Here is a 23,497-nt window from a genome sequence, read left to right as displayed (position 1 = left end):
TAGTTCATTATACTTTTAACTTTTTGCTGTCAAGTCTCCTTATTCTACAGAAAAAGTTGAATAGATATATGTTAACTAAAGTCATTAAAGAAACAAAGGAAATGCTGTCTAGAAAAGCAGACTAAAGAAATGTAGATTGAAATATTATAGAGAGAGCTTTGATTGAATTTTAAGATATAAAATGAAAGGAATGATAAAATGGCACTATTCTATAACACTTTTAAGTAAAAATTATACACTGTTTTAGTTAAGTTGAAATGGTATATTGATTTGAAAAATTATAGTTCAGGTAAGAGAAAAGGGCAAAAATGATTTTGATGGTGTATCACAATTATTTTCATATATAACTTTTTTCCATATAGCAATCAGTGTTTTTCTTTCTGCACATATCAGATTATCTAACTATAGTACAGAAATCTAGGGCAATAACTAATCATAAGGAAAACAAAGTATGAGTAAAATGTGAATGAGCATTATTTTCTCATTTTTAAAATATCATAGCTAATTGTATATATCAGCATAATGTAATGCTGTTCGTATATAAAATTCGTATACTTCAAGTATTCACAGTTCAATTAATTAAAAATATTTTTTAGGAAGCCAGTTTTGGGCTTACTATTCCAGGCAACTTGAAACAATTTGAAAAAAAAAATCATGATCACATCATTTTGGAGTTCAAAGATTTTTTTCTTTTTTGCCAAAGAAGTGTCTAAAGTATCTGAAAAAGCATTTCTTTCATATATAAAGTATTTATGTAAGTAAATATGTGCATACTTCATATATGCATATGAGTTGTTTACCTTAAGTTGTAAAGGGAAGTATATTCTGGAGAGATTTTGTGAATGAGATGGTTTCTAAGCAGAAAATACACGTTGAGTCTTGGCCTAGACCTTGAACATGACCCCAGAAAAGAGCCTCATCTCTGTATCTCTCTTCATTTGGCAGTTCTGACTGTGCTCAAACGAATACTTTTTTTTTTTTTTTGGGTCCGGTCGTGGGGCCTGAACTCTGGGCCTGGACGCTGTCCCTCAGCTCTTCAGCTCAAGGCTAGCGCTCTACCACTTGAGCCACAGCGCCACTTCCGGCTTTTTTCTTTTTTGCTTACGTGGTGCTGAGGAATCGAACCCAGGGTCTCAGGCATGCAAGGCAAGCGCTCTACCACTGAGCCAACTTCCCAGCCCATATAAATACATTTTTAAAGAGGGTATACTTCCCAGCAGTTGTGTGTCAGGAACAAGAAAGCAAGAAAGGAAAAAAGATTGGACTTCTTGCAGTAGTAGTTGTTTCATTCAGCTGAGGGTCAATTCTTCAAACTGTATAACCTCATTGGTCAGGGTAAGCCCTTAGAGATAATGTAGGAACTCCAACTGACGAGGATTTGAACAAATTCGGCTGATAAGTGGATGCCTGGACTCTTTGTGTCTTTCATCTCACTGTATATGAATTTATATTTGAACTTCTTGACCTTAGGGAGGGAAGCTAACAGATGCTTTAGGACCAACCTTCTGGGATATAAGGCCACTGCTGTAGAGGATTATGGGATTCTAATCAAATCCAAGTTGTCCTTTGTAGAAAGTCTGGCTATTTTCTCTAAAAATACCAATGGGAAATCGCAGGTAAGCGTACAAGTAAGCCTCCTGATATGGAAAAGAATACTATTTAGCTCTGTGAGGGTAGAAGATTTAATCCCTTGATTAGGTTAATTTTAGAAGGTTGCAAGGAAGAGCTTACTGATTTTATTCAGGTAAGGATTTTACTCAGCTAATCTTTGAAGCTTTTGTACATAGGATCCATCATTCTCTTAACTGTGATTGAAAGACTCATAGCTAAGCATTTCCATGAATGAAATTCCTTAACCTTTTTCTCTTTGTCAGATGCCATGTGAATTTAGAAGAATGCACACAGGAGGCAGAATTAACTGCAGTTAACTTAATTCATAATAAACCACAGTGCTGCTCAAGAAGTGTGTGTTATTAGGTGTCTGCCTATGTAAATACAGTGAAACAAAGGTGAACCTTTTGTAGTAATTTGACAGCTTGTTGCGTGTCTTTTGGGTCTAATAATAAGTTTAAAAATTAGGCTGGTATTTTGTGGGGTTTTTTGCATTATTTGTCTAGCAATAGGTTTTGTTGTATTTTATGATCTGAAGCTGGAGAGTAAAGAAATAGTTTTTCTCTTTTGGCTAGACAGCAGTGTTACTTAGCTGATTTTACCCACTCTGGACATGGGAAGAAAATATGGCTGAAACCATCAGATTCAGCCTGTTATTCCAGATGGCTATGAAACAATGAAAGGAAAAGCCCTAAATATGGACTCCATTTAAGAGGTCACATCTTGAGTGACATAGGCAGAGCCAAGGTGTGGAATGTGGTCTTTGCATAAACAGGCCTGACACCTGAAGTGTCTGAGATCCACAGAATTAACAGAGATTCTTCTGAGCATGACCCAGTACACTATCTGCTCCTCTCTAACATTGACTCTTTTTTTGGCTTTGCCAGGATTGATAGGAAGGATTAATAATTCAGCACAAATTACAGCTGTATTCTTTCTCTAGACCATCCTACTTATTATGACGAATCATTGACTTGTTCACTTAACCCAGTTTCTCCGTGCTTTCTGACAGCATTCAAACTGGAGCAGAGTCCTGCTTCCCGAGGTCATTTTTTCCCCTCAAATGATCCGATCACCCAAGCATGAATTTTCTTAAGCATTCTTTCCAACAGTTTCTTACTAACATCATTGACCTAGCCATTGACCCTGTTAACCTCTCTGCTTCTCATCTCTGAAATGAAAGCCCGGTGGTGTGGGGTGTCATGGTAGGGAAGGTAATTTCACATTTTCAGGGGTGAAGAACACAGTGATGGTTGAGTACCCCAGCTGAACATTTTATATTTCTTCTACAGAGGCTTGCCCTTTGATTTGTGACACCATTCAATCACTCCTGTGAGTAGTTTACAGCTCACCGTCTTATTTTGTGGTCTATAAATTTACCAAAATACAGGGTTGTTGGGATTCTAGGCTTTAGGTCTTAAATTTTATAATAAAAAGAAATTGAATTTTTCTTGACCTAGTAAAACACCATTGCCTTGTTAATGGCCATGAGTGGACACTGGTTGGTAGTAGAAGACCAACCGGTTAATTGTTCTCCTGGGTTATGCCAGGTCAGAGATTTCCTTGTTGAGCTTATTTTTCAGAATGGGAATTTATCTAGGCCTTACTTAGGTTTTCAACATTTGTAATGAAGTAATATGTAAAATGGAAAAATATGGGGAAAGTCTGGTTCAAACAGAAGGGAGAAATTCTCTTCCTCCTGCTTCTCCATCCTCCTTTCGTGTCCTAGCTCAGACCATTGTTTGGCTACCCAAGACTTTTAGCAGGAAGGAATCTTTTCTAGTAGGACAGGGTCCTTGGAAGTTAGGGTTAACAATTTATTCTCTTTTCTACAATATGTGATAGTTACATCTGGTTAATATCAGAGGCATTTTATCTTTGTTAGACTTACTGACTTTTAGCTAAAATAGTCCTGCTTTTTTTTTTTTTTTCTTAAAACTTGTGCTTTGAGATTTGGTCCATTCCAAAACAGTGTTCTTGCTATACCTTTCTCAGTAAATCTAACTTCAGAGGCTCTGTTTCAACAAGTATCGCCAAGTACATGTGACTGAGCACATTTGACTAGTGACTGTGGTAGATTCAGTTCAATCTGATAAATGAAATGGTTAGTATGAAAACTAGGTGTAAACTTGTAGTCATTTGTAGTGTATTTAGAGAAGGAGGACTTTGAAGTGCAGAACTTTAAGCTGTTGACATTAGAACGTTAGAACATTCTGAGATGAATCTGATCCCTTCAGGTCTATGGCCTCCCACTTTTCCTTCCATGGGAGACATCTCGTCCATGGAGGGGGTTGTATATTTATTGACAGGATAGAGGGGGCTGGATCTCTGTCTTCCTAGTTTACATTCTGATTTGAGAGAGCTCAGAGGCTCTAAGGAACAAAGGACTGAAATCATATCTCACATCTAGCTTATATACCTGGCTAGTTTAGCAAGGTAGAATTAAGTAGGCACTTAATTTGCAGAGTTTGAAAGTACAAAAAGGAAAAAGATAGTGACTTCTTAACTAACGAAGAGCATTGAACTCTCTGGTTTAATTAATCTGCAGGAAGCTGTCCTGTGATGTCATTGTTCTTTTCCTAACATTTGTTGGGGCAGTGGCTCTTTGGAGCTGACAATATTTACTACATTTTGTGTGCTTGCCTATGACATGCCTGAGTGGTCATATACATCATCCACTCTACTTCTTTGATAGGCAGCTGGTTTGTGATAAAATTCAGAGTGAGGAGGGATGGTTTGATGTAATTTTTTATCATTTTCAAATATTTCATGAATTTGCATATGCCCAGAATCCTTCCTAGGTCAAGACTCTCATTTTTGTTATATTCCTCCATTTTCTATTTAGTATCTAAGGATAAAGTAGGAATAAACTAGGAACTGGAAAGACAAAATTGTTTTCAGATTCCTAAAATTATTTTTTAGTCATTATTTTGTAGTTAATCAGAATTCATATTAATCTACGAGCACATAAATTTTCAGTATTTGTATTTTATTTGTATTTATTGTTTATCTTCTCTAAACTTTGGCATAGTATATCATCAAAATTAAAAGTTAAAAGATGGTTAACAATTGAAATGGGAATATAAACATAAATATGATACAAATTTCTCTTTGGATAGACTTGGAGAAACAAAAAGGACCTTGAAATTATTTTTATTATTGAAAGCTATGATGTCATTGATAACTAAGAGATTTATAAAGGTATTAAAATATTTCAATAACTATGAAAATTGTGATATTATTTTAAGTATCTTCTGGGTAAATTATAATAGAAACAAATCATAGTGAAGTGCTTTTGTGTATAATTGTAAAGGTAGTGCAAGTGGTTTTTGATTTTTTTTTTTTTTTTTTTGCCTGTCCTGGAGCTTGAACTCAGGGCCTTGTTGCTGTCCCTGAGCCATTTTGTGCTCAAGGATCACATGCTACCACTTGAGCCACAGTGCCATGTCTGGATATCTTTCTTTCTTTTTTCCCTCCTGTTTATATGGTGCTGAGGAATCCAACCCAGGGCTTCGTGCATGTTAGACAAGCACTCTACCACTAAGCCATACTCCCAGCCCCCATGTCACCATTGTTATAAAGTGAACTCAGCCTCAAGATTCTCAACTACAAGCTTGGTTTTATTTAAGTTAGCAATCTTTGATTCCAGCAATCCTGATCCAAGTAAATAAAGCATTGAAGGGGTAACAGTGTTGAAATATACTCATTACCTTACTTTTGTAACTGTAATCTCCCCTGTTCATCACCTTTGCAATAAATTATTTAAGAAAATAAAGCATTTTGAAGTACTACTATAGACAAGGCACTGTACTGCTTATGGCCCTGGTGAATACCAAGGTAGAGTAGGCATATCTTTGTCTTCAAAGAGTACTAGAAATAATGTATGGAAAAGCATAACCATCGTTATAGCACTCGATATTTTAAATGCTGTAAGCTTATTCCAATAGGTGAACTTCGAGAGTGTGGATGATAGGAGATAGCTTCTGCTGGAAGTAGAGGAGAAGGCTGTATGGAAGAAGCAATATTCGTGATACTAGAGAAAGAGAAGATAAGCATGTACATTAAAGTAATCCAGGATGGTGGCCTGTGAGAAAGATGGGAGTGTTCTGTGGCCCGACTGGGGAAAAGTATGGGGAAAGTTGATTTCATTAAGATTTTTGTAACAAATACATAGGGGAGCCAAAGTTGCCTTAGTCCACATTCACCTGCACACATGACACAATGGGAAGGAAGAGAAAGGGAAAGGATGGTATGTCAGAGGACAGGCAAGACTGAACTTGGTAAATGTGAGAGATGAGCATTGCTTAGAACGAACACAGGTCAAGGATTATTGTTCCTTAGTTTTGTTTCTTCATAGACTTTTTTTCTCTAAAGTTTAGGAAAGTGTTTACGGGAGTTATTTTTCTTTCCCCTAAAATTTTATCTGAGAGAGTTATGAAATTTGCTTTTGGAAAATCTGAATTCATTTTTCCATCATCTAAGTTCCTTAAACTTTCAAGTTTGATGAGCTAAGCACTCCTATTTAGGAAACTCTATTACTGTCATTTCTCCCAGTTGGCATGCTTTCCACTCATTTTCACTGTATTTATCCAGAAACATATTTCTGCTTTCCATTCTCCAAGACATGTTTCTAATGTCTTTTAGTGAATTTGCTGTTCACTTTTACATAAAATGTAGAACATAATATATAACATAATTTGGTCAATATGACTTAGACCTCAGGAACAACAAAAATAACATAATAAATGTGATAGTAAATCATATTCTATGTTATTTCTATTAACTCTTATATAGTTTTAAAGGTGCATATATGTAGAAATATATATACACATGTGTTTGTATACATACACACATATACTTTTTATATATAGAAAAATGGAAAAGAGAAACCATCCTTTATAGTCAAAAGAAATGTAAACAAATGTGAAGATGTAGTATTAATTTTACTATATAAATTAACTGTACTAATAATATGCTACTGTAATAATTTTTTAGCTACCTTCCATGGATACTGCAATGAACTCAAATTTTGCTAATATCTGCACACAACTCAGAAATGACAGTGTTCTCCCTATGAGCCATTTGTTTCTCTAATAAGTTGCAAATCATAGCAAAAGTGATCTCTCAAGGTTTTGTATATTTTTCAGTATACTTAATGTTTGTGGCATGCAAAATAATATTTCAGTTGACTCTGCTATTGGCCAGTTTCCAGTCAATGTTGTATGAAAATTTTTGTTTTCTTCCCCTTTTCCTCTCTTATCTCCATCTCCATGTTTTGGTAGTACTGGGGATCAAATGCAGGGATACCATGAATACTAAGAAAGTGTTCTCCGTTGAACTACCTCTTAATCATAAGAATGTCCAACTGTATAGAGTCAGCATCTCTAACTTTCACAGCCCAGTGCCTGTGGCTCGTGCCTGTAATCCTAGCTACTCAGAAGGCTGAGATCTAAGATTGTGGTTCAAACCAGCCCAGGTAGGAAAGTCCGTGAGACTCTCCATTTTTTCCATCCATCCCTCTCTTTCCATTAGTGTCTTAAATTGCCTAGTAAACAAAAGTATTCTATACCATATTTACAATAATGCTAACTTTTTGTCATTATGCATTGTATTTGCTTTTACTGAAATTTGTATTCATGTAGTTTCAAGTTACTGGTTAATATCTTTTAATTTTGACTTCTTGGATTATTTTAAACATTTCTTGATGGGAAGGTTTAATAACAAATTCCCTCGGCTTTTGTTTATCTAGGAATATCTTAATTTTGACCTTAAAGGGCAATTTTACTACAAATAGGATCAATTATTGATAGTTTAAAAATTATTACTTTTTAAACGTCTTGAATATCTGTCTACTGCCCTTTACTTTCAGATTTCTTATGAGGAATCTGTTAATAATCTTATTAAGCATCCCTTGTAAAGTTATTTCTCTCTTGAGGCTTCAACGTTTTTCCCTTGTCTCTGTCTTCTGATAGTTTTATTATAACTTTTGGCAGAAGTCTCTTTAAACTCATTGTACTTAGGGGTTAATTGAGCTTCCTGAATATGAGCATTTATATTTTTCTTCAAATTCAAAAATGTTTGACCACTATATTGTCACATAATCTCTCTATTCTGTTCTTTCTTTCTTTCCCTTTTGGAATTCCCATAATGTGTATCTTGGTTTATTTGGTAGTGTTCTATAGGTGCCTTAGGACTTGGTAGTGTTCTACAGGTGTCTTAGGCATTATTTTGCTTCAGTTTTTAATCTGTTCCTCAGGAAAGATAATTTCCATGATCCTGTCTTTAAGTTCACTGATTTTTTTTCTGACTGCCCAATCTGCTCTTGAAGCTCTCGTGAATTTTCATTTCCCGTGTTGTCTTTTTCAGCTCCCCCATGAAATACTGGCATGCTCTCAACTTTAATTAGTCTCAGAGAATTTTTATTTTTGAAAATTCTGACATTAGATGGTATATTGGTTGAGTCTTCCCAACTTTTTTGTTTTTAGGTGGTAGTGGTTAATGCACTACCTTACATCTGTTTTTAATCTATTCTAGATTTTTTTTTAAATGAAAAGAGCACTCAACAAGGGGCATTCATTCTTGACTTGCCTGAGTTTAATGGTGTGAGTTTAGCTCGAGGTGCTTGGAGATGCATTTTTGAACTTGAATGTTATTAGCAAAGTTGACTTTGTCCTGCTTGAGTGAGTTTTTGATTGTCTGAAAAGTCTTTCCAATCCCAATTAAAAGGTAGTATATTTCTGGAAGGTCTACCTTTATCTGGTGATGTCTTTAACAACAAAGGATATTTACAGGTTGAGACTATTGCTCTGTTACATATTGAGTGGAACAGAAGAGTACTCTCTTACTAGGTGCAAGTGAAGTATGGGAGAAAATGAAGAACAGCACATAATGAGAGAAGTTGCAAAGGTTAGCAATCCAAATACAGTGGGAAACATTTTATTTAGCACTATCTGTGAAACATGATGCTTTTAGCATAGTGATTGGAATCTTAGGGTAATACCTCCTTTGGATATGCAGGATATTTGATCTTGCTTAGAGTGTGCCAGTATTTCATGCTTTCCTGCCTAGCTTCATATACTCCTTCATTTTGCATACCTGGCTCTGCGGATAGTATTAACTGACTGCCAGGACAAGAAAGCAGACCAAACATAGTGATGTGGGTCCAGATAAAATTGAGTCACCATGAGACTTAGTGTCTCTATTTGGTCAGCTGTACCTCATTGCTACCTTTGGCTTCAACTGTGTACCACATCTGGATGAGCATATAAAATGGGGAAAGGACTCAGCTTATATTGGTTCTAGACCTTAACCATTGATCTAAGATTATATATGCTTTGCTTAGAAAACGAACTAGACAAGTGTACAGCTATGAGAAAACTTTGGATTGGATCAGTATTCATAGCACCCTGTTGTTTTCACATACTTAAGAAGTATAAGTTACACCAGTGATTTTTTTTTTTTACTGGTTGGGCCTTATGTTTTGAAATATTTTGCAAACCAGACAAACTATTAAAATGAATTATTTTCCTTTCCTATAATCATTTTAAAAACATAAAACTACTGGTCAGAATTCCTAAGGAGTACAGGTAACTTGGTTACTTTCCACCCATGCCCTGGATAGCTGATCACCTTTTCTGATAAAATAGTTAAATCATTCATAGGCCTGTACCATTTTGTTCAGCTTATGAAACACATTGATCATCACATCTTCATGACTGACTCTTCTATCCCTGTAGGCTCAGAGACCTACTGTTAGGAAAGTGATAACTTAGATTTCTGAGGACTGATACTCTATGACTCCTATCACTTAGTTCCAGTTCTAATTAACCCTAATGCACAGTGCATGTCTGGCCAAAGAAGAGATATAACTCACTAATCATGCTCTGACTGTGATTAGCGAGTGTTTATATTTCCAAATGTTGTGATATGGTTACTTTCTAGTAACATTTTATCTGCTTCTTTAAAAAATTAGTTTTTTTAAAAAAATTGAATATAAATTAGTCTTGTATTTTCTGAAGGCTCCAAAGAATTCAATGATATTACAGTTGGGAGGTTTTTTTTTTTTATCTTGCTGCTCAATGAGATGCAGAAATAATAATTTTAAAGATCTGTATGTTTGTATAAAATATTGAGGACAGAAGGAACTATCTCTCAGTGGGTTCTTGGGGAAGTGCCTGTTACTTTTGGATAGGAATGCATGCCACCTGTACCCATGTGGCTTTTTCCTGCGGGAGTTTCTCATCTGTATTTAAGGAAAAAATGACAGAGCCCACAGTCATTGTTTCCTTCAGGTTGGGTCAGTGGGCATCAGGATCATCTGGAGGGCTAGATAAAACCCAGATGCGTAGGAATCATCTTAGAGTTTGATCTAAGAAGTCTTCAGAGGGACCTGAAAGTTTGCATTTCTCACACTTCTTCAGTTAGGCCAGCCACGGTAACTCAAGTGCTTCTAGTTTGTGTGCAGTGATACTGGATACTGGCTTTTCCCAGATGAGCTGCTTTCTCTGCTAAGGAATTCAGTTTTTGGGGTTTTTTGTTTGTCTGTAATACTGTCTTGGCCCTTAACCATTGCTCAGTCATAATCCTAGCCAGCTTGACTCAGCACCTGTCAGTCTTAGACTAGATTAACTACGAACAACTACAACTTCTCTGTCTCTTGCCTGGAAGCTATGTATGTATTCTTTGGTAGCACCCAGCAGTGCCGTATCTCCAGGCCATGGCTGTGTTCTGGCAGAGTACTGAAAGTTGGTGAACTAGAACAAACCACTTACCATGTCTGATCCTTTTCCTCATTTGACTTAGGCAGGGATTTCCAGGTGGAATTTCGAAGTGGATATTTGTGTTATGTTTTAGTGGCCATTGGCTACAAAGAAATGCTTGTGAGTTTCTAAAGCCATTTGCTTCTGACTGGCAGGAGAATTGTGCCATAGGCAACTCTGAGATTGTTAAATGTCCTGTGCTTTTTATCCCCACATTAAAAAAAATTAGGATCAGTAAATCGTGCAGGGGGTTTCATTTTGGCATGTCAATATATTCATACAATATACCTTGATCAGACTCACCTCCTCTTACTCTCCCTCAGCCCTTTTCTCTTCCCAAACCAATCTTGACAAGCTTCATTGTTCCATTTTTGCAAAGGTACATGAAGTATGTTGACAAAATCTCCTCTTTCCTCCTTTCCAATTGTTCTCCCACTCCCATTAGTACTCACACCCCAGACAAGACCTGCTCTACAATCCAATCATTCAATTTTCTAGTGTATGCTAATTGTCAAGAGGTTTCTGTCTGAACTTCACACATTTATAGATAGCACTTTAATCATCTTGACCTGCTCCCTGCCTCTCCCTTCCTCATCCTCACTACTTTTGATTACTCACCAGCTTTCAGTGACTTTCCTTTTGCTACCTTCATTCACAGATGCACTGTGCTTGATATTTATTATTCACCATCTAACATTCTCTTTTCCTACCAGGCCTAAACCCCTAAGACAATCCTACAGTTACAAACATTGTATATGTATGTGTATACATATATGTATATAAATAAATAAATACACATATATACACACACATATATGCACGTGTGTGTGTGTGTGTGTGTGTGTGTGTGTGTGTGTGTGTTCTGTCCTTTAACACTATCAGTCTGGCACCATTACTGTCTTTGCGATATACTCACTCAACTCCTACACAAATTCTCTGTTTCACTTAACCTTCTTCTGGGTATATACTGTTTTTATTTTTAAAAAATATGTGTGTGTGTGTGTGTATGTACACGTATGTACGTACTATGTATACTTGAACTAAAGGGATTGAACTAAAGGGAAATTGTTCTTCCTTAGCTGTTTTGCCCAAGGCTGGTACTCTACCACTACACCTCTACTTCCAGTTTTTACTGGAAGATAAGAGTTTCATGGGTTTTCTGCCTAGGCTGGCCTAGAATCATGATCCTGAGTTCCCAGCCTCCTGAGTAGCCAGGATTACAGGTGTGAGTCATTGACACCCGGCTGTTTTTCTTTTTTTAAAGATAGAATTTTTAAAATAGACTTTATGGAAATATGCTTTGGACTAATTCTTGAGAAGGAAATAAAGTATGCTTAAATATTGACTTCTCAGTTAAGGTTGTTGCTACAGCAACTTGTGGCTCTCCTTCGGAGGGTTGATCACACATGTGTTACTTATTTAAAGCCTTTTACCCCAGTGTGCAAAGCTGTAAAATGAGATTAGGTACTGTGTCTCTAGTACTTCTGTATCCACAAAGCCAGGTACCTTGTCTCATGTGTAGTAGGTGCACAGTGAATATCTGAATGAATTTACACAAGATGAAAGTTCTAGTTACTCTAATCTGCTCCTCATTGTTCTTTAGGTTTTGGGAGCGATAGTTGAGTAAGGACTTCCCCCCTGTAGCATCTTTCTCTTTCCTTCCCCCTTGGTATTCAGAACTCTTCCTTTGCAACTCTTCCCTTCATTTATCCCCTTCATAGAATTCTACAAGCACTCTCAAGCAAGTCCAGAAAGCCATCCTTACTCAGTTTTTGGATTGTTTGGCTTTTTAGTTAAGTATTGGTTTCTTGAAATTTTGTCTCTCTGGGGAAGGGGCACCCCCCCAGGATTCTTTATATGTGACTGAATTCCTACTCTTCCTGGGAAGATATAAATAGATCTCTGGAGTGAGCTTGACTAAAATGTTTGGTTACTCATTGTTAAATCTGTGGATTACCAGCTGGGTACCTGGTTGCTTCCAGTACTGCAGATGCAACAGTGAACAAAATCATGCTTGCCATGTCACCCATGGTATGTAGATAGAATGAAAAAAATGGGTATTACGCTTGAATAAACCACTCATTTGCGTTAATAATGATCAAGTGTTATAAATAAAGAAAAGGGATACTGATGTATGAAACAGTGACAAAGTTATCTGATCCAGGAGAGGGGTTGAGAGGGTTTCTGTGAGGAAGGGCTACTTGAGCTGTTTTCTTTTTTTTTAATGGATGAGTAGGAGTTTCCTAGATAAAGTGCCTGGTTGTGGATAGGACATACACAGAAGTGAGTATCTTGTCATGTGTCTCACAGAAGTCAAGGTATCTGCATTCTGAACCAGTGCTTTTATGAATCGTGTTATCTTGGTTTCCACTGGTTGTTCAGGTAATCCGAGCAGCTTGACTTTAAACCTAGGCATACATATGGATCTCTCAGTGTATTCCTTGTCTTGTACCTTTGTATGCATGACATATATGTGTATAAATATGTAAAATAATACATGTGAGTATTTTGATATATTTATATTTTGAGAGTATAATTTGATTGAAGGGTTTTTTAAATATATATTTTTTATTGTAAAGATACTGTACAGAGGGGTTACAGTTACATGAGGAAGGTAATGAGTACACTTCCTATCCAGCATTGTTACCCCCTCCTCTGTTTTTCCCCTACAATCCCATTCCTCCCCACCTCCCTAACTACTCCCTCCCCCCTCCCCGAAGTTGTAAAGTTTGGTTTCAATATAGTGTCTTGTACATCTCATTGTTACAGTGGGTCAGCCTGTATACTTATTTCAGCATTTTGTTATTTCCTTCCTTTCCTCACATTAGAAAAATGTATATACAAGATGCAGGGTACTGGAATCAAATACAATGACAACAGAGGTTATCCCATTGGGGAAGAACATACAGAAGAAACAAAAAAATCACACAGTACATGGATCGAAGAGTGTTTTTTTGTTTTGTTTTGTTTTGTGTGTGTGTGTGTGTGTGTGTGTGTGTGTGTGTTTTTGGTTGGTCATGGGGCCTGAACTCTGAGTCTGGGTGCTGTCCCTCAACTCTTCAGCTCACTTGAGCCACAGTGGCATTTCTGGCTTTTTCTGCTTATGTGGTGCTGAGGAATCGATCCCAGGGCCTCATGCATGCAAGGCAAGCACTGTACCACTGAGCCACCTTCCTAGCCCTGGAAGAGTTTTTAATCAAGCAATTTAACTGTGAAAAAAATTATGGGTGTGTGATAGAAATGAGTGCTAGTATTTGGCAACTGGAACTGTTCTGTTCTCTATCAAATTTGGGTTCCTAGTTTCAGCAGGTGAATGCATTCATTAGAGTGAGCGAAAAGTCTTGTATCAGTCTTAGCCTCTGCTGCAAAGGCAGCTCATCTCCTTCCACAGTAGCTGCTTATAGCTTTAAATAGCACAACCCTGGTCTCTGCCAACTTCCCTTCAAGCCAGCCAGGGTTACGGTGGGGCCAGGGTAGCACTGACTACGCTGTCTGTGAGAGGCCAGAGAAGAGGCCAGGGAAGGGGTTAGTGAATTGGCCAGCTGCCTGGGCACCAGTGCAGGGAATCCGAGGAGCAGCATAGCAATTTCCTGCTTTGGGTGAAGCCCTAGAAAGGCTAGTGCTGACTAATCCCAGACTTTTAAATTCTTCTGTGATACCTCAGTGCCTTCCCTCTGTCCCCTCCCTTTCCCACTGTGCTTTTCTTAAGGGAGAATTAGAATTTTACTATTCACAAATACCCAGGGATGAGTTAAGGTAATCATAAAGGCTCCTCCCCATTCCAGTTCTTCAGTCTTTTTGTTTTTTTGGCCAGGAATGTCCACTATTAGGAAATGCAAATATCATCTTGACTTCGCCTAGTTCATATTTTCTAGAGATTGAGAACAAAATAAATTTGAGCAAATGTACTCCTAAAATTATTTTTGGGGCCCTTCCGACTAGGTGATTGAACAATGATACTCCAGAGTATGGCCAATAGCTAGCTGCTTTTTCATTTCCTCTAATTGTGCTATGACTTTAGCTTCAGATGCCCCTTTAATCATTGGTGGAATTCCTGCGGGAAATTTGAGATCTTCCCCAAGGGGAAGTTCTGTCATTGAGATGGAGGACTTAATAGTTGCAGGAACACACTGAATACTTCTTGAGTCTTTTATCTGATCGAGGAGGCTTGTCTAGAGTTTGTTTAGCATGGGAAATTTTGTTTCAGTGAAGTGGAGAAGGGTTGTGTATCCTGAGTAGGAGTGAGATCTCTGGAGTCCGGCCATCAGTCAGAGGGAGCAGATGCCTTTTGCACTCTGACATTAGGACCACCTTGGAACTAACCAAGAACATAGTAAGGCCTAAGATTTGATACAGGTCTACAGGGTCCTTGGTTGCTATAGAATTGTTCTCATTGTTTAATAGATGAGACTATTGGACCCAGAGAAAGTGTGCGATGGAATCAGTGCTGCCCATTTCTACTTAGCATTAGAGAAAGATCTGTAACACAGGTATAATAGCTCACCTCCAATACTTCCCTATCCAGGGTATGATCCAGGGTACTTCAAAGATGTCATAAGGCAGCTTCCTATACTGTTTACTTTTATATTTTTCCTTTCTCTGAGCTGATTCAAATGCTTTGGTTAATAATATAAAATTATCCCTTCAGCATCTGCTTTTTATGAAGCTCAGTGCTAGCTATGCACTTTAAAAGATAGAAGTCAGACTAGCAAGGCAAATGTTTTTTAGCATACTGGCTGAAGACATACACTAGCAAGGCAAATGTTATTTAGGATATTGACTGAAGATGTACACTGGAGTTAGCAGTCTGAGTTCTGTCTACCCTTACCGCTATTCTGTGTCTCAGTTTCCTCATTAGTGAAACAGGGTTATGTATAATTTAGCAATAATAAAAGGTATTTCATAGGGTTCCTCTGAGAATTAATCCATGTACACACATAGTGCCATCCCTGAGATGTGAAAAATGTAGCAATTTATTATTGTTATTGTTAGGTATTCTCGTTTGTTATTTGTACTGCACTGTCATTGTCTCAACTTTGAAAGTTATGGTGTACTACCGATATGAACCTCCTTTGAAAAATAAGTGTAGTATTGAGTCCATGAACTGAGCAGCAGATTTGTGTCAGTTCTGAAAATCAGCCCTCTGGACTTTCCTACTTGCTGCCTGTCTTCTCCCTTCTGGTCATTAACCTCCTCTCCCTAGCAAGCTCTCCCTTTTGGTTCTTTCTGAAAGGACTTGAGGAGACACCACATGGTAGCTCATTGCCCACTTAGTCTTTCACAGAACACAACAAAGACCATGTGAAGAAACCAAGGGACTCTTTCCTAGCATATCGAATGAAAATATTAAACTTATGGGAAATCAAGATTGCTCTAGAGTCTCAGGAAGTTAAGGCTTAAAAGTGAATACATCAGGTTACATAGTTTTAGTTTCCTGACAATAAAAAGCAAAATACATTAAACCTTTAGATGCAAATCATTTCTTTTCAGATGGGCCAAATTCTAGCTGCAATAACTGTAGATATGAGTTGAATCTGTGTACTTGACAAATACACAACTCATCTCTTGCATTTTATGTTCTTTTCATCTTTCACAATGATCTAATTATAGCAAATCATACGTTAAAGATATTATCCAGATTATTCCTGGAAATAATTAAATGTCAAAATGAGTCACTTTTGAGTGGGTTGCATATTAGTAGGTTGACTAATTTTTAAGCAGAGGCAATAGAGATGCCATGTAATTATTTTAGAAAAGTGGTTAAAAGTTTTCAATATAGAAATTTTACAGCCAGGTGCCAATGACTCATGCCTATACTCTTACCTACTCAGAAGGCTGAGATCTGAGGATTACAGTTTGAAACTAGCCCAGGCAGGGAAGTCTATGAGACTCTTCTCTCCAATTAACCACCAGAAAACTGGGAGTAGTGCTGTTGCTCAAAGTGGTAGAGTAATAGCCTTGAGCAGAAGAGTTAAGGGATAGCACCCAGGCCCGAATTCAGGCTCCATGATTGACAAAAAAGAAAAGGAATTTTATATTTAAACTTGATTTAAATTTAATGCAATGCTTAGACTTATTTTACATGGTACACAGGGTAGTTTGAAGAGAATAAATTTTCTTAAATGTTTCATTTTCATTCAAATGACGTTTGCTTATAATTTACTGGGTTAATTTGTATAATACTACAAAATAAATTTTCTTGTAAAACTTTAAGGATAATTTCTTCAGGACTTGGATTTTTAAAATTCTACCTAATCTAATCTATATATGGTTGTATTGAGATTTGAACTCAAGGCCTTGGACTCAAGTGCTCTTCTATTCTGTCAGCCACATTTGAAACATCTCCCTTTCCCCCACTTTCTTTGTCTGTTTTGGGGATTGAACTCTGGGCATGGGCACTGCCCCTCAACTCTTCAGCTCAAGGCTAGCGCTTTACTACTTGAGCCACAGTGCCACTTCTGGTTTTCTGAGTGGTTTATTAGAGATAAGAGTCTCATAGACTTTCCTGCCCGGGCTGGCTTTGAACTGAGATCCTCAGATTTCAGCCTCCTGAGTAGCTAGGATTAAACGCATGAGCCACCAGCGCCCAGCCCCCCTCCCCTTTTTTAAACTTTGATTTTCAGGTAGGATCTCACGTTTTTACCCAGAGTAACATGAGACAATGGAAGTCCTAATTAAGCCTCCTGAGCAGCTGGAATTATAGGCACGAGCCACTATACCTAGCTTGTTTTTAAAGATAAATCTCACCTAGCCTAGGCTGACTTCAAACTGTTATTCTTTTCTCAACTCCTGAGTAGCTAGGATTATAGGCATGTGCCATCATGCCTAGCTTTAAAGAGATTTTTAACTGATAATTTTATGTATATAATAGATGTATATATGCATATATACATCTACATCTACATATATGTATATATGTATACATACATCTATTATATATACATACACATATATACATATATATGCATATATTTACATGAACAAATATGTGTATATATGGGGTAAAATGGTTATATTCTGATACATATATAAGTAACTGGAGTACTTGGGAAGAGACTTGTCTCTGGGAATTGTAATTTATCAGATATCAGGACCAGCTACTGTTCCTAACAAAACCAAACAAAATTAATAGTGAAAAGTCAAAGAATGAATCAGAATGGCCCCTTGAGGAAGATGGAGGTCAAACTTCTCAGCTAATCTTTGGCAACTATTAACATGATCTTTAGGTTTGATTAGAGGAAGAATTTGGGCAAGTATTGAGAGGTTTGCATGAGACGCCATTTTGGTCATAATCTCTTGATCCCTATCTTCATTGGCTTCCCAATGTCACTCTGGAGAAGTCTTTGTCATTGGGAGGAACAATTTGGTTGCCATGAGATGATGGTTTGTGCTCCTCCAAGTAAGTCAAACCTTCTAATAGCCAATGCATCTATGAACTAATCAATTTATTAATCCATTAGTAAAGTCAGTATCCTTGTGACCCATCCATTCACCTCTCATTAGCGGCAATGTCAGGGGATAAGGCCTTCAATGTATGAACTTTTGGAACATATTTCATGATCAAACCATAACAGTTCATTTTAAAATATTGTTAAATGTAGATTTAATATGACCTGTGCCTACTTTTGGTTATTTATTTTTGATATGGTGAATTATTAGCTCTTTGCTAATATAAGGTTTTTAGGAGTGATAATTGGATAATGCTCTTGACATAATTTTAAGTCAAAAGTTAGTTTAAATTCAGGCATTATTTTCTCTCATTCATTATTTTTTTTAATTGTGAAAATACCATACAGAGGGGTTACAATTACATGGACAAGATAATGAGTACATTTCTTATCAAGCATTGTTGCCTCCTCCTTCGTTTCCCCTTCCTACCCCTTCCCATTCCCCGCCCCCTTGCCAAAGTTGTAAAGTTCACTTTTCGGCATAACGACTTGTACATCTCATTGTTGCAATGGGTCCATCTGGATCCCTAGTTAAATGATTTGTTTTTTTCCCTTCCCCTCCACAAATTATACCAACATCAAATACAGTGAAAGCACGGGTTATACCATGGGGGAGGGACATACAAAGCAACATAGAAATCATCTTATAAATGTGTTAGAAACAATCACATGAAAGAAAAAAAACATTTGAATACTTATCTTAGGGTTCATTTCCCTAACATCACCTTATCTGACCTTATCTGCTTGTCTCAGACATATACTAGTTATTGCAAATAAGGTGAACCATGGGACCTATGTTTCTTTGGGCCTGGCTTACTTCACTTAATATAATTTTTTTCCAAGTCTTTCCATTTCCTAACAAATGGGGCAATGTCATTCTTTCTGATGGAGGCAGAAAATTCCATTGTGTATTTATATATGTATATATATATATATGTGTATATATATATATATACCACATTTTCTTGATCCATTCATCTACTGAGGGGCATCTGTGTTGGTTTCATATCTTAGCTATCTCATTCTTTTTAATAGGTAAGATGTGTCAGAAAATAGAGTATACTATCTGCTGGGATTAAGGTTGGAATTTCACACTTTGGTTATTTTAAAATAACATTTTTGAAGTTTAGCTTTCATAATGATTATAACCTTTTAAAATGTTTGAATGTTTTGAACATTTTAATGTAGTCACAATTGAAAATTGCTCTTTTTCTGTTGGTTATGATTCACTTCTATATCAGTTTCCAAGAATGCTGTTATATAAAGTGAATAGAACAGAATCTCTGTGTGGGAGACTTAAACATTCCATTGGATGATAAGTATAATCACCCTGCATTTAGTCTAAAGTTAGAAATGAAAGTGGTCTAATCACTGTATTATTTTGCACCACATTATCTGATATGAAGTGTGGACTTCATAGATGACCTCAGTTTCCTTTCTTTATCCTGCCTCTGAGTCTCCAGTAACCTGAATTGTTCCATGAAAGTGGGTCCTTACAGGCTAGCTTTTGTCACCTTCTCAGAATTACTACCAGGATAATATAGTAGTGTTGTGTAATTTATTCTCTGGAAAGAGGGCATTTCATGACACTGAACAGTGAGTTGACTAGAGAGAACCTAATTGGATTAAGTTGTATTTAATGACTATACATTGGACCAGGTGTCAGAAAGATCAAAAGGTCTGTTGTGAGTACTGAGGATGAAATTTGTCCCATGACACCTATTCAGGTCAATAGTGAGAGGAAATGTTTTCAGTCTTCTTTTCCAATTATAGATTTGTGTGTAGGAGAAAGGATATGCGGCTTCCTATTTGATGGTGAAATGCTCTTCCCTGGAGGTCCATCTTTCACCATGTCAGTTCTAACAGTTTTACCTGCCATCTAAGTTAAGCTTCATTTCTCAAGAAGCCTGCCATGTTTTCACTTGATATTCTTGAGTTGTTCCCTGCTTTCAGTGGGAAGTTTGTAGGCTGTCTCAAATAGAAGTCCAGATATTCTCATGTGATTTCAAAGAACTAGGTAGGAGCAACACTACAGTTTAATAGCTTGGAAAATCGTTAAAATCATATTGTGTGCTTTGTATATGGTTATTGTGGCTTGATTTTTCTGTTAATTATATGATTGTAGCAGAAATAGGTAATAAAAACATATGAAGAATTTCAATTGAAAAAGAAATGATTATTGACAAAGAATGTAATATAAGATGTAGGCAATGTATAATGCTCGGGGGGTACTTTTAACATTTTGTCACTTTTGTGGACATTATTTGTAGAATTTGTGGGAATAATTTTTTTGGGGGGGGGTCTGGACATGGGGCCTGAACTCTGGGTCTGGGCACTGTCCCTCAGCTCTTCAGCTCAAGGCTAGCACTCTACCATGTGAGCCACAGCACCACTTCTGGCTTTTTACTTTTTTGCTTATGTGGTGCTGAGGAATCGAACCTAGGGCCTCATGCATGCAAGGCAAGTGCTCTACCACGGAGCCACCTTCCCAGCCCCAGAATTTGTGGGAATCTTAACTTTCACAATTAAAATAATATTTATTGAGTAGTGACATATCATGCTAATTACTTCACATAAATTATATTATTTTGAATGTGAAATGACACTTCTTAGGTTCAGCTGTTTTTATTGTGTCAGATCTAGAAATTATTATTTAACTTAAACTTTACTACTTAAAAGTCTACCATATTTCTACTGGAAATCAAAGGAGAAGGTAACAATGCTCAGTAGAAAATGTACTCATTACCCTACACATGTAACTGTAACCCCTCTGCCCAGTATTTTTACAATTAAAAAATATATGGAAAAAAAGAGTTCTTTTGCCCTGTTTGGTTAAGGTTCAGCTCTGTTTTCAATGGGAAGTTTATCTAGTCCTACGAGCTAGGTACTAAATTCTCACTGGTTTTAATACCTTTTTGAAACTGACTTCAAAAGACGAAGATGATTTCAAAAGTTGCTATTTGTATTGCAAAAGTACAGAAAAGTGCAACATTCTATAGAAGTAGTCTTAAATAGGGTTTGGATTTGGGGGAATATAAGTTATAAATGTTTGAGTTACTTTCAAATGATGTTAAATCATTCACTTTGACAATTTTAAATTTTTGAGGGCTTTTGATACCTAAAGAACTATATAAAATGCTTAGTGAAGATACATAAATATATATTATTTAAATATGCATTCTACTCTCAAAAAGCTTGTACTGCATTGAGGAAGCATGACAAATGGCTTGAGTCTACAAGGAAGGGTAGACCCATTAGAAAGTGTATAGACTGGCTGGGTGATTCGAAGGAAGTCTAATTGGATGAAAATATGGACTTCCTGTGGAGAAGACACTTCAGGGAAGAAGTCTAGCTAGTTTGAGCTTGATTTTTTTCTTCTCCATTGAGGGACAGAGCAATTCTGAGAGTAGTCAAATGGTTTGATCTTCATGTTTCTCTCTGAGCCTCATATGTTAATCAAAATAGAAGACTTGTCCATGGATATGTGTGGAAACATGTAGATTGTCCTAGAAATTCTGGTGACTAGTATCGGCCTTGGGATGTACAGGAGTTAGCACGTACAGGACTTGATAGTTAAAGTTTCACAATGAGTGAATCTCATCAGTGCCCATAGGTGGGTAAGACCTAACAACACAGGTGTTATAGAAAGGAAGGACAGGCGATGAGAGAGTTGGGGGTTGACGGATGGAAAGAGGAGGCAAGGAGGAGTAGAAGGAACAGGAAGAGGAGGGGCAGGAAGAGAGATGAACATGTATAGAACAAAATGAAAATGATTACTCTCATTTTGAGAGCCAAAGGAGTCTTTAAACAGAGCCTTAAAACACATTTAATTTTACCTGAATAGAAAGCAGGAAGCCAGTGAATATGGAGAAAAATATGAGAGTATGGAAAACATGGTTGTGATCATGGCGTGTGTGCACAAGAAAGGACCGCTAGTGGTGGGAAAGAGTCTGCCGTCTACTGCTATAACCAGACATTAGGTAGAACGATAACGAGAGCAGTGGTTATGGGCATCATGGAAAGAGAAGATTGAGTAACTTTGTTAAGTACAATTCCTAAGATTTGGCAGCTGATGTGATTAGAGAGGAAGGAAGTGAGTGTGTAGGGGGATGAAAGACGAACTGAATATTTTGAGCCAACATGATTAGGAAATATGGAAAACAGAAGGAAAAAAACGTTTGATAAATGCTAACATGCAGATGGAGATGCTTAGCACTGTGGAGTGTTGTTGGAATTCTGGAGAATGTTCGTGACCGGAACAGGCTTTTAGAAGACAGGACATAAAGGAGGTAAACTGGAGCTCGACAATGAGTAGAGCTGAGGAGAAGACAGCTAAAATATAGTATTCAAAACTACCTGTGTCATTACCAATCCCCCCTTTGCTTTTGAGTAGATTTAGGGAAGTTTTAGGTTGAGCAGAAGGTACAGAAGTTTCCCATGTACCTCTGGCTTTCTTAAATGTAGAGGACAATCTATTTGTAGAGAACAAGAAGAGGAAAATTCAAAAGGATATACTAGAAGTGGCTAAATAAAGAAGCAACTCCAAGAGTAGGATGTAGGATTTATGATCAAACTTAGTAAAAAAATTAAATGATAGAGTATTTTTGAAGTGTTTTGTTCACTCAAATTATAACACTATAATATTCCTCAGACAATTCTGATGGAATCTATTAATGAATAGCTATGAATAATTTCCAGCACCACAAAGTTATGCTCAACCATAAGATTGAATCTGCTGGAAGTTATTTTGTGTAAAAGTTGTCTTAAAAATATGAGGATATTTTCTCCTATCTCTCCTTTTTCTCAGATATCAGAAAATAATTGAAATCTCTTTGATTCATCCTGTTGATTCTCTGTACAATATGACCAATGACCATACTTGCTTTCCCTGTAGGGGCCTAAAAATACCAAAATCTTAGAAAGGTAGGATAAAAACAACTTACTTTTTAAGTCCAAGAATTACTAGTAACAATTTTTACCACTAATCCATTTTCAATTCTCCCATCGAACCATTCCTATGCATGAGTCATTAGTATTTAGCAGTAGTTATGTATAGAGAGGAGATTTGGAGAGAGAGTGGAAGTATGACTCTCACTCTCTCTCTCTCTCTCTCTCTCTCTCTCTCTCTCTCTCTCTCTATATATATATATATATATATGTTACCTTTCTTATATGTGCTGTGTCACTATGTGGGTTAACTTGTACATGTAACTTGTGGGTTTTAACCTGTGCTGAGTGATGCTGCTCATATTCCATGTTATTTCTTAATATGTGAAGCTAAAATGGGCATGTTTGTACATGGAGTGTACATTATTAGGTAGAACAAATAAAGCAATATGTACATAATATATTTAACATGCAAGTTAAAAGGCATACAGGCATTTAGCACTGTATAGGACATTAGTAACCAGAGATGCCAAGCCATGAAGTGAAAATAGACCAAAAGTCAATGAAACACTTAATGGTAAGGTCACAGGTTCTTTCAAGGGTGACTCTTGCGTCTCCATCTATTTGAAAGAATTTCACAAAGGAAGTGGTAGTTTTCTTTTGTTGTTGTTGGAGTGAAACTGGTTCAAAAGTTTATTGAGAAACAGTACCCTACCAGTAACAACTAAAATAAGGTGTGTTCTCATAACATCTTGCTCATATCAGTTGGGATTTGGGGTTGTGGCAAGAGAA

The 23,497-nt window shown here is 36.9% G+C and overlaps 1 protein-coding gene across 1 annotated transcript in view; it reads left to right on the top strand.

The window, feature by feature from the left end:
• Adamts3 (ADAM metallopeptidase with thrombospondin type 1 motif 3) overlaps positions 1-23,497 on the top strand; it is a 204,776-nt gene that overhangs the window by 23,324 nt on the left and 157,955 nt on the right. The window lies entirely within an intron of this gene.

This window comes from Dipodomys spectabilis, unplaced genomic scaffold (genome assembly GCF_019054845.1).
Source record: "Dipodomys spectabilis isolate Male_0828 unplaced genomic scaffold, ASM1905484v1 ptg000043l, whole genome shotgun sequence".
Lineage (NCBI taxonomy): Eukaryota > Metazoa > Chordata > Mammalia > Rodentia > Heteromyidae > Dipodomys > Dipodomys spectabilis.
The sequence above is the reverse complement of the archived record's forward strand: the minus strand, read 5'-3'. Positions and strand labels throughout refer to the sequence as shown.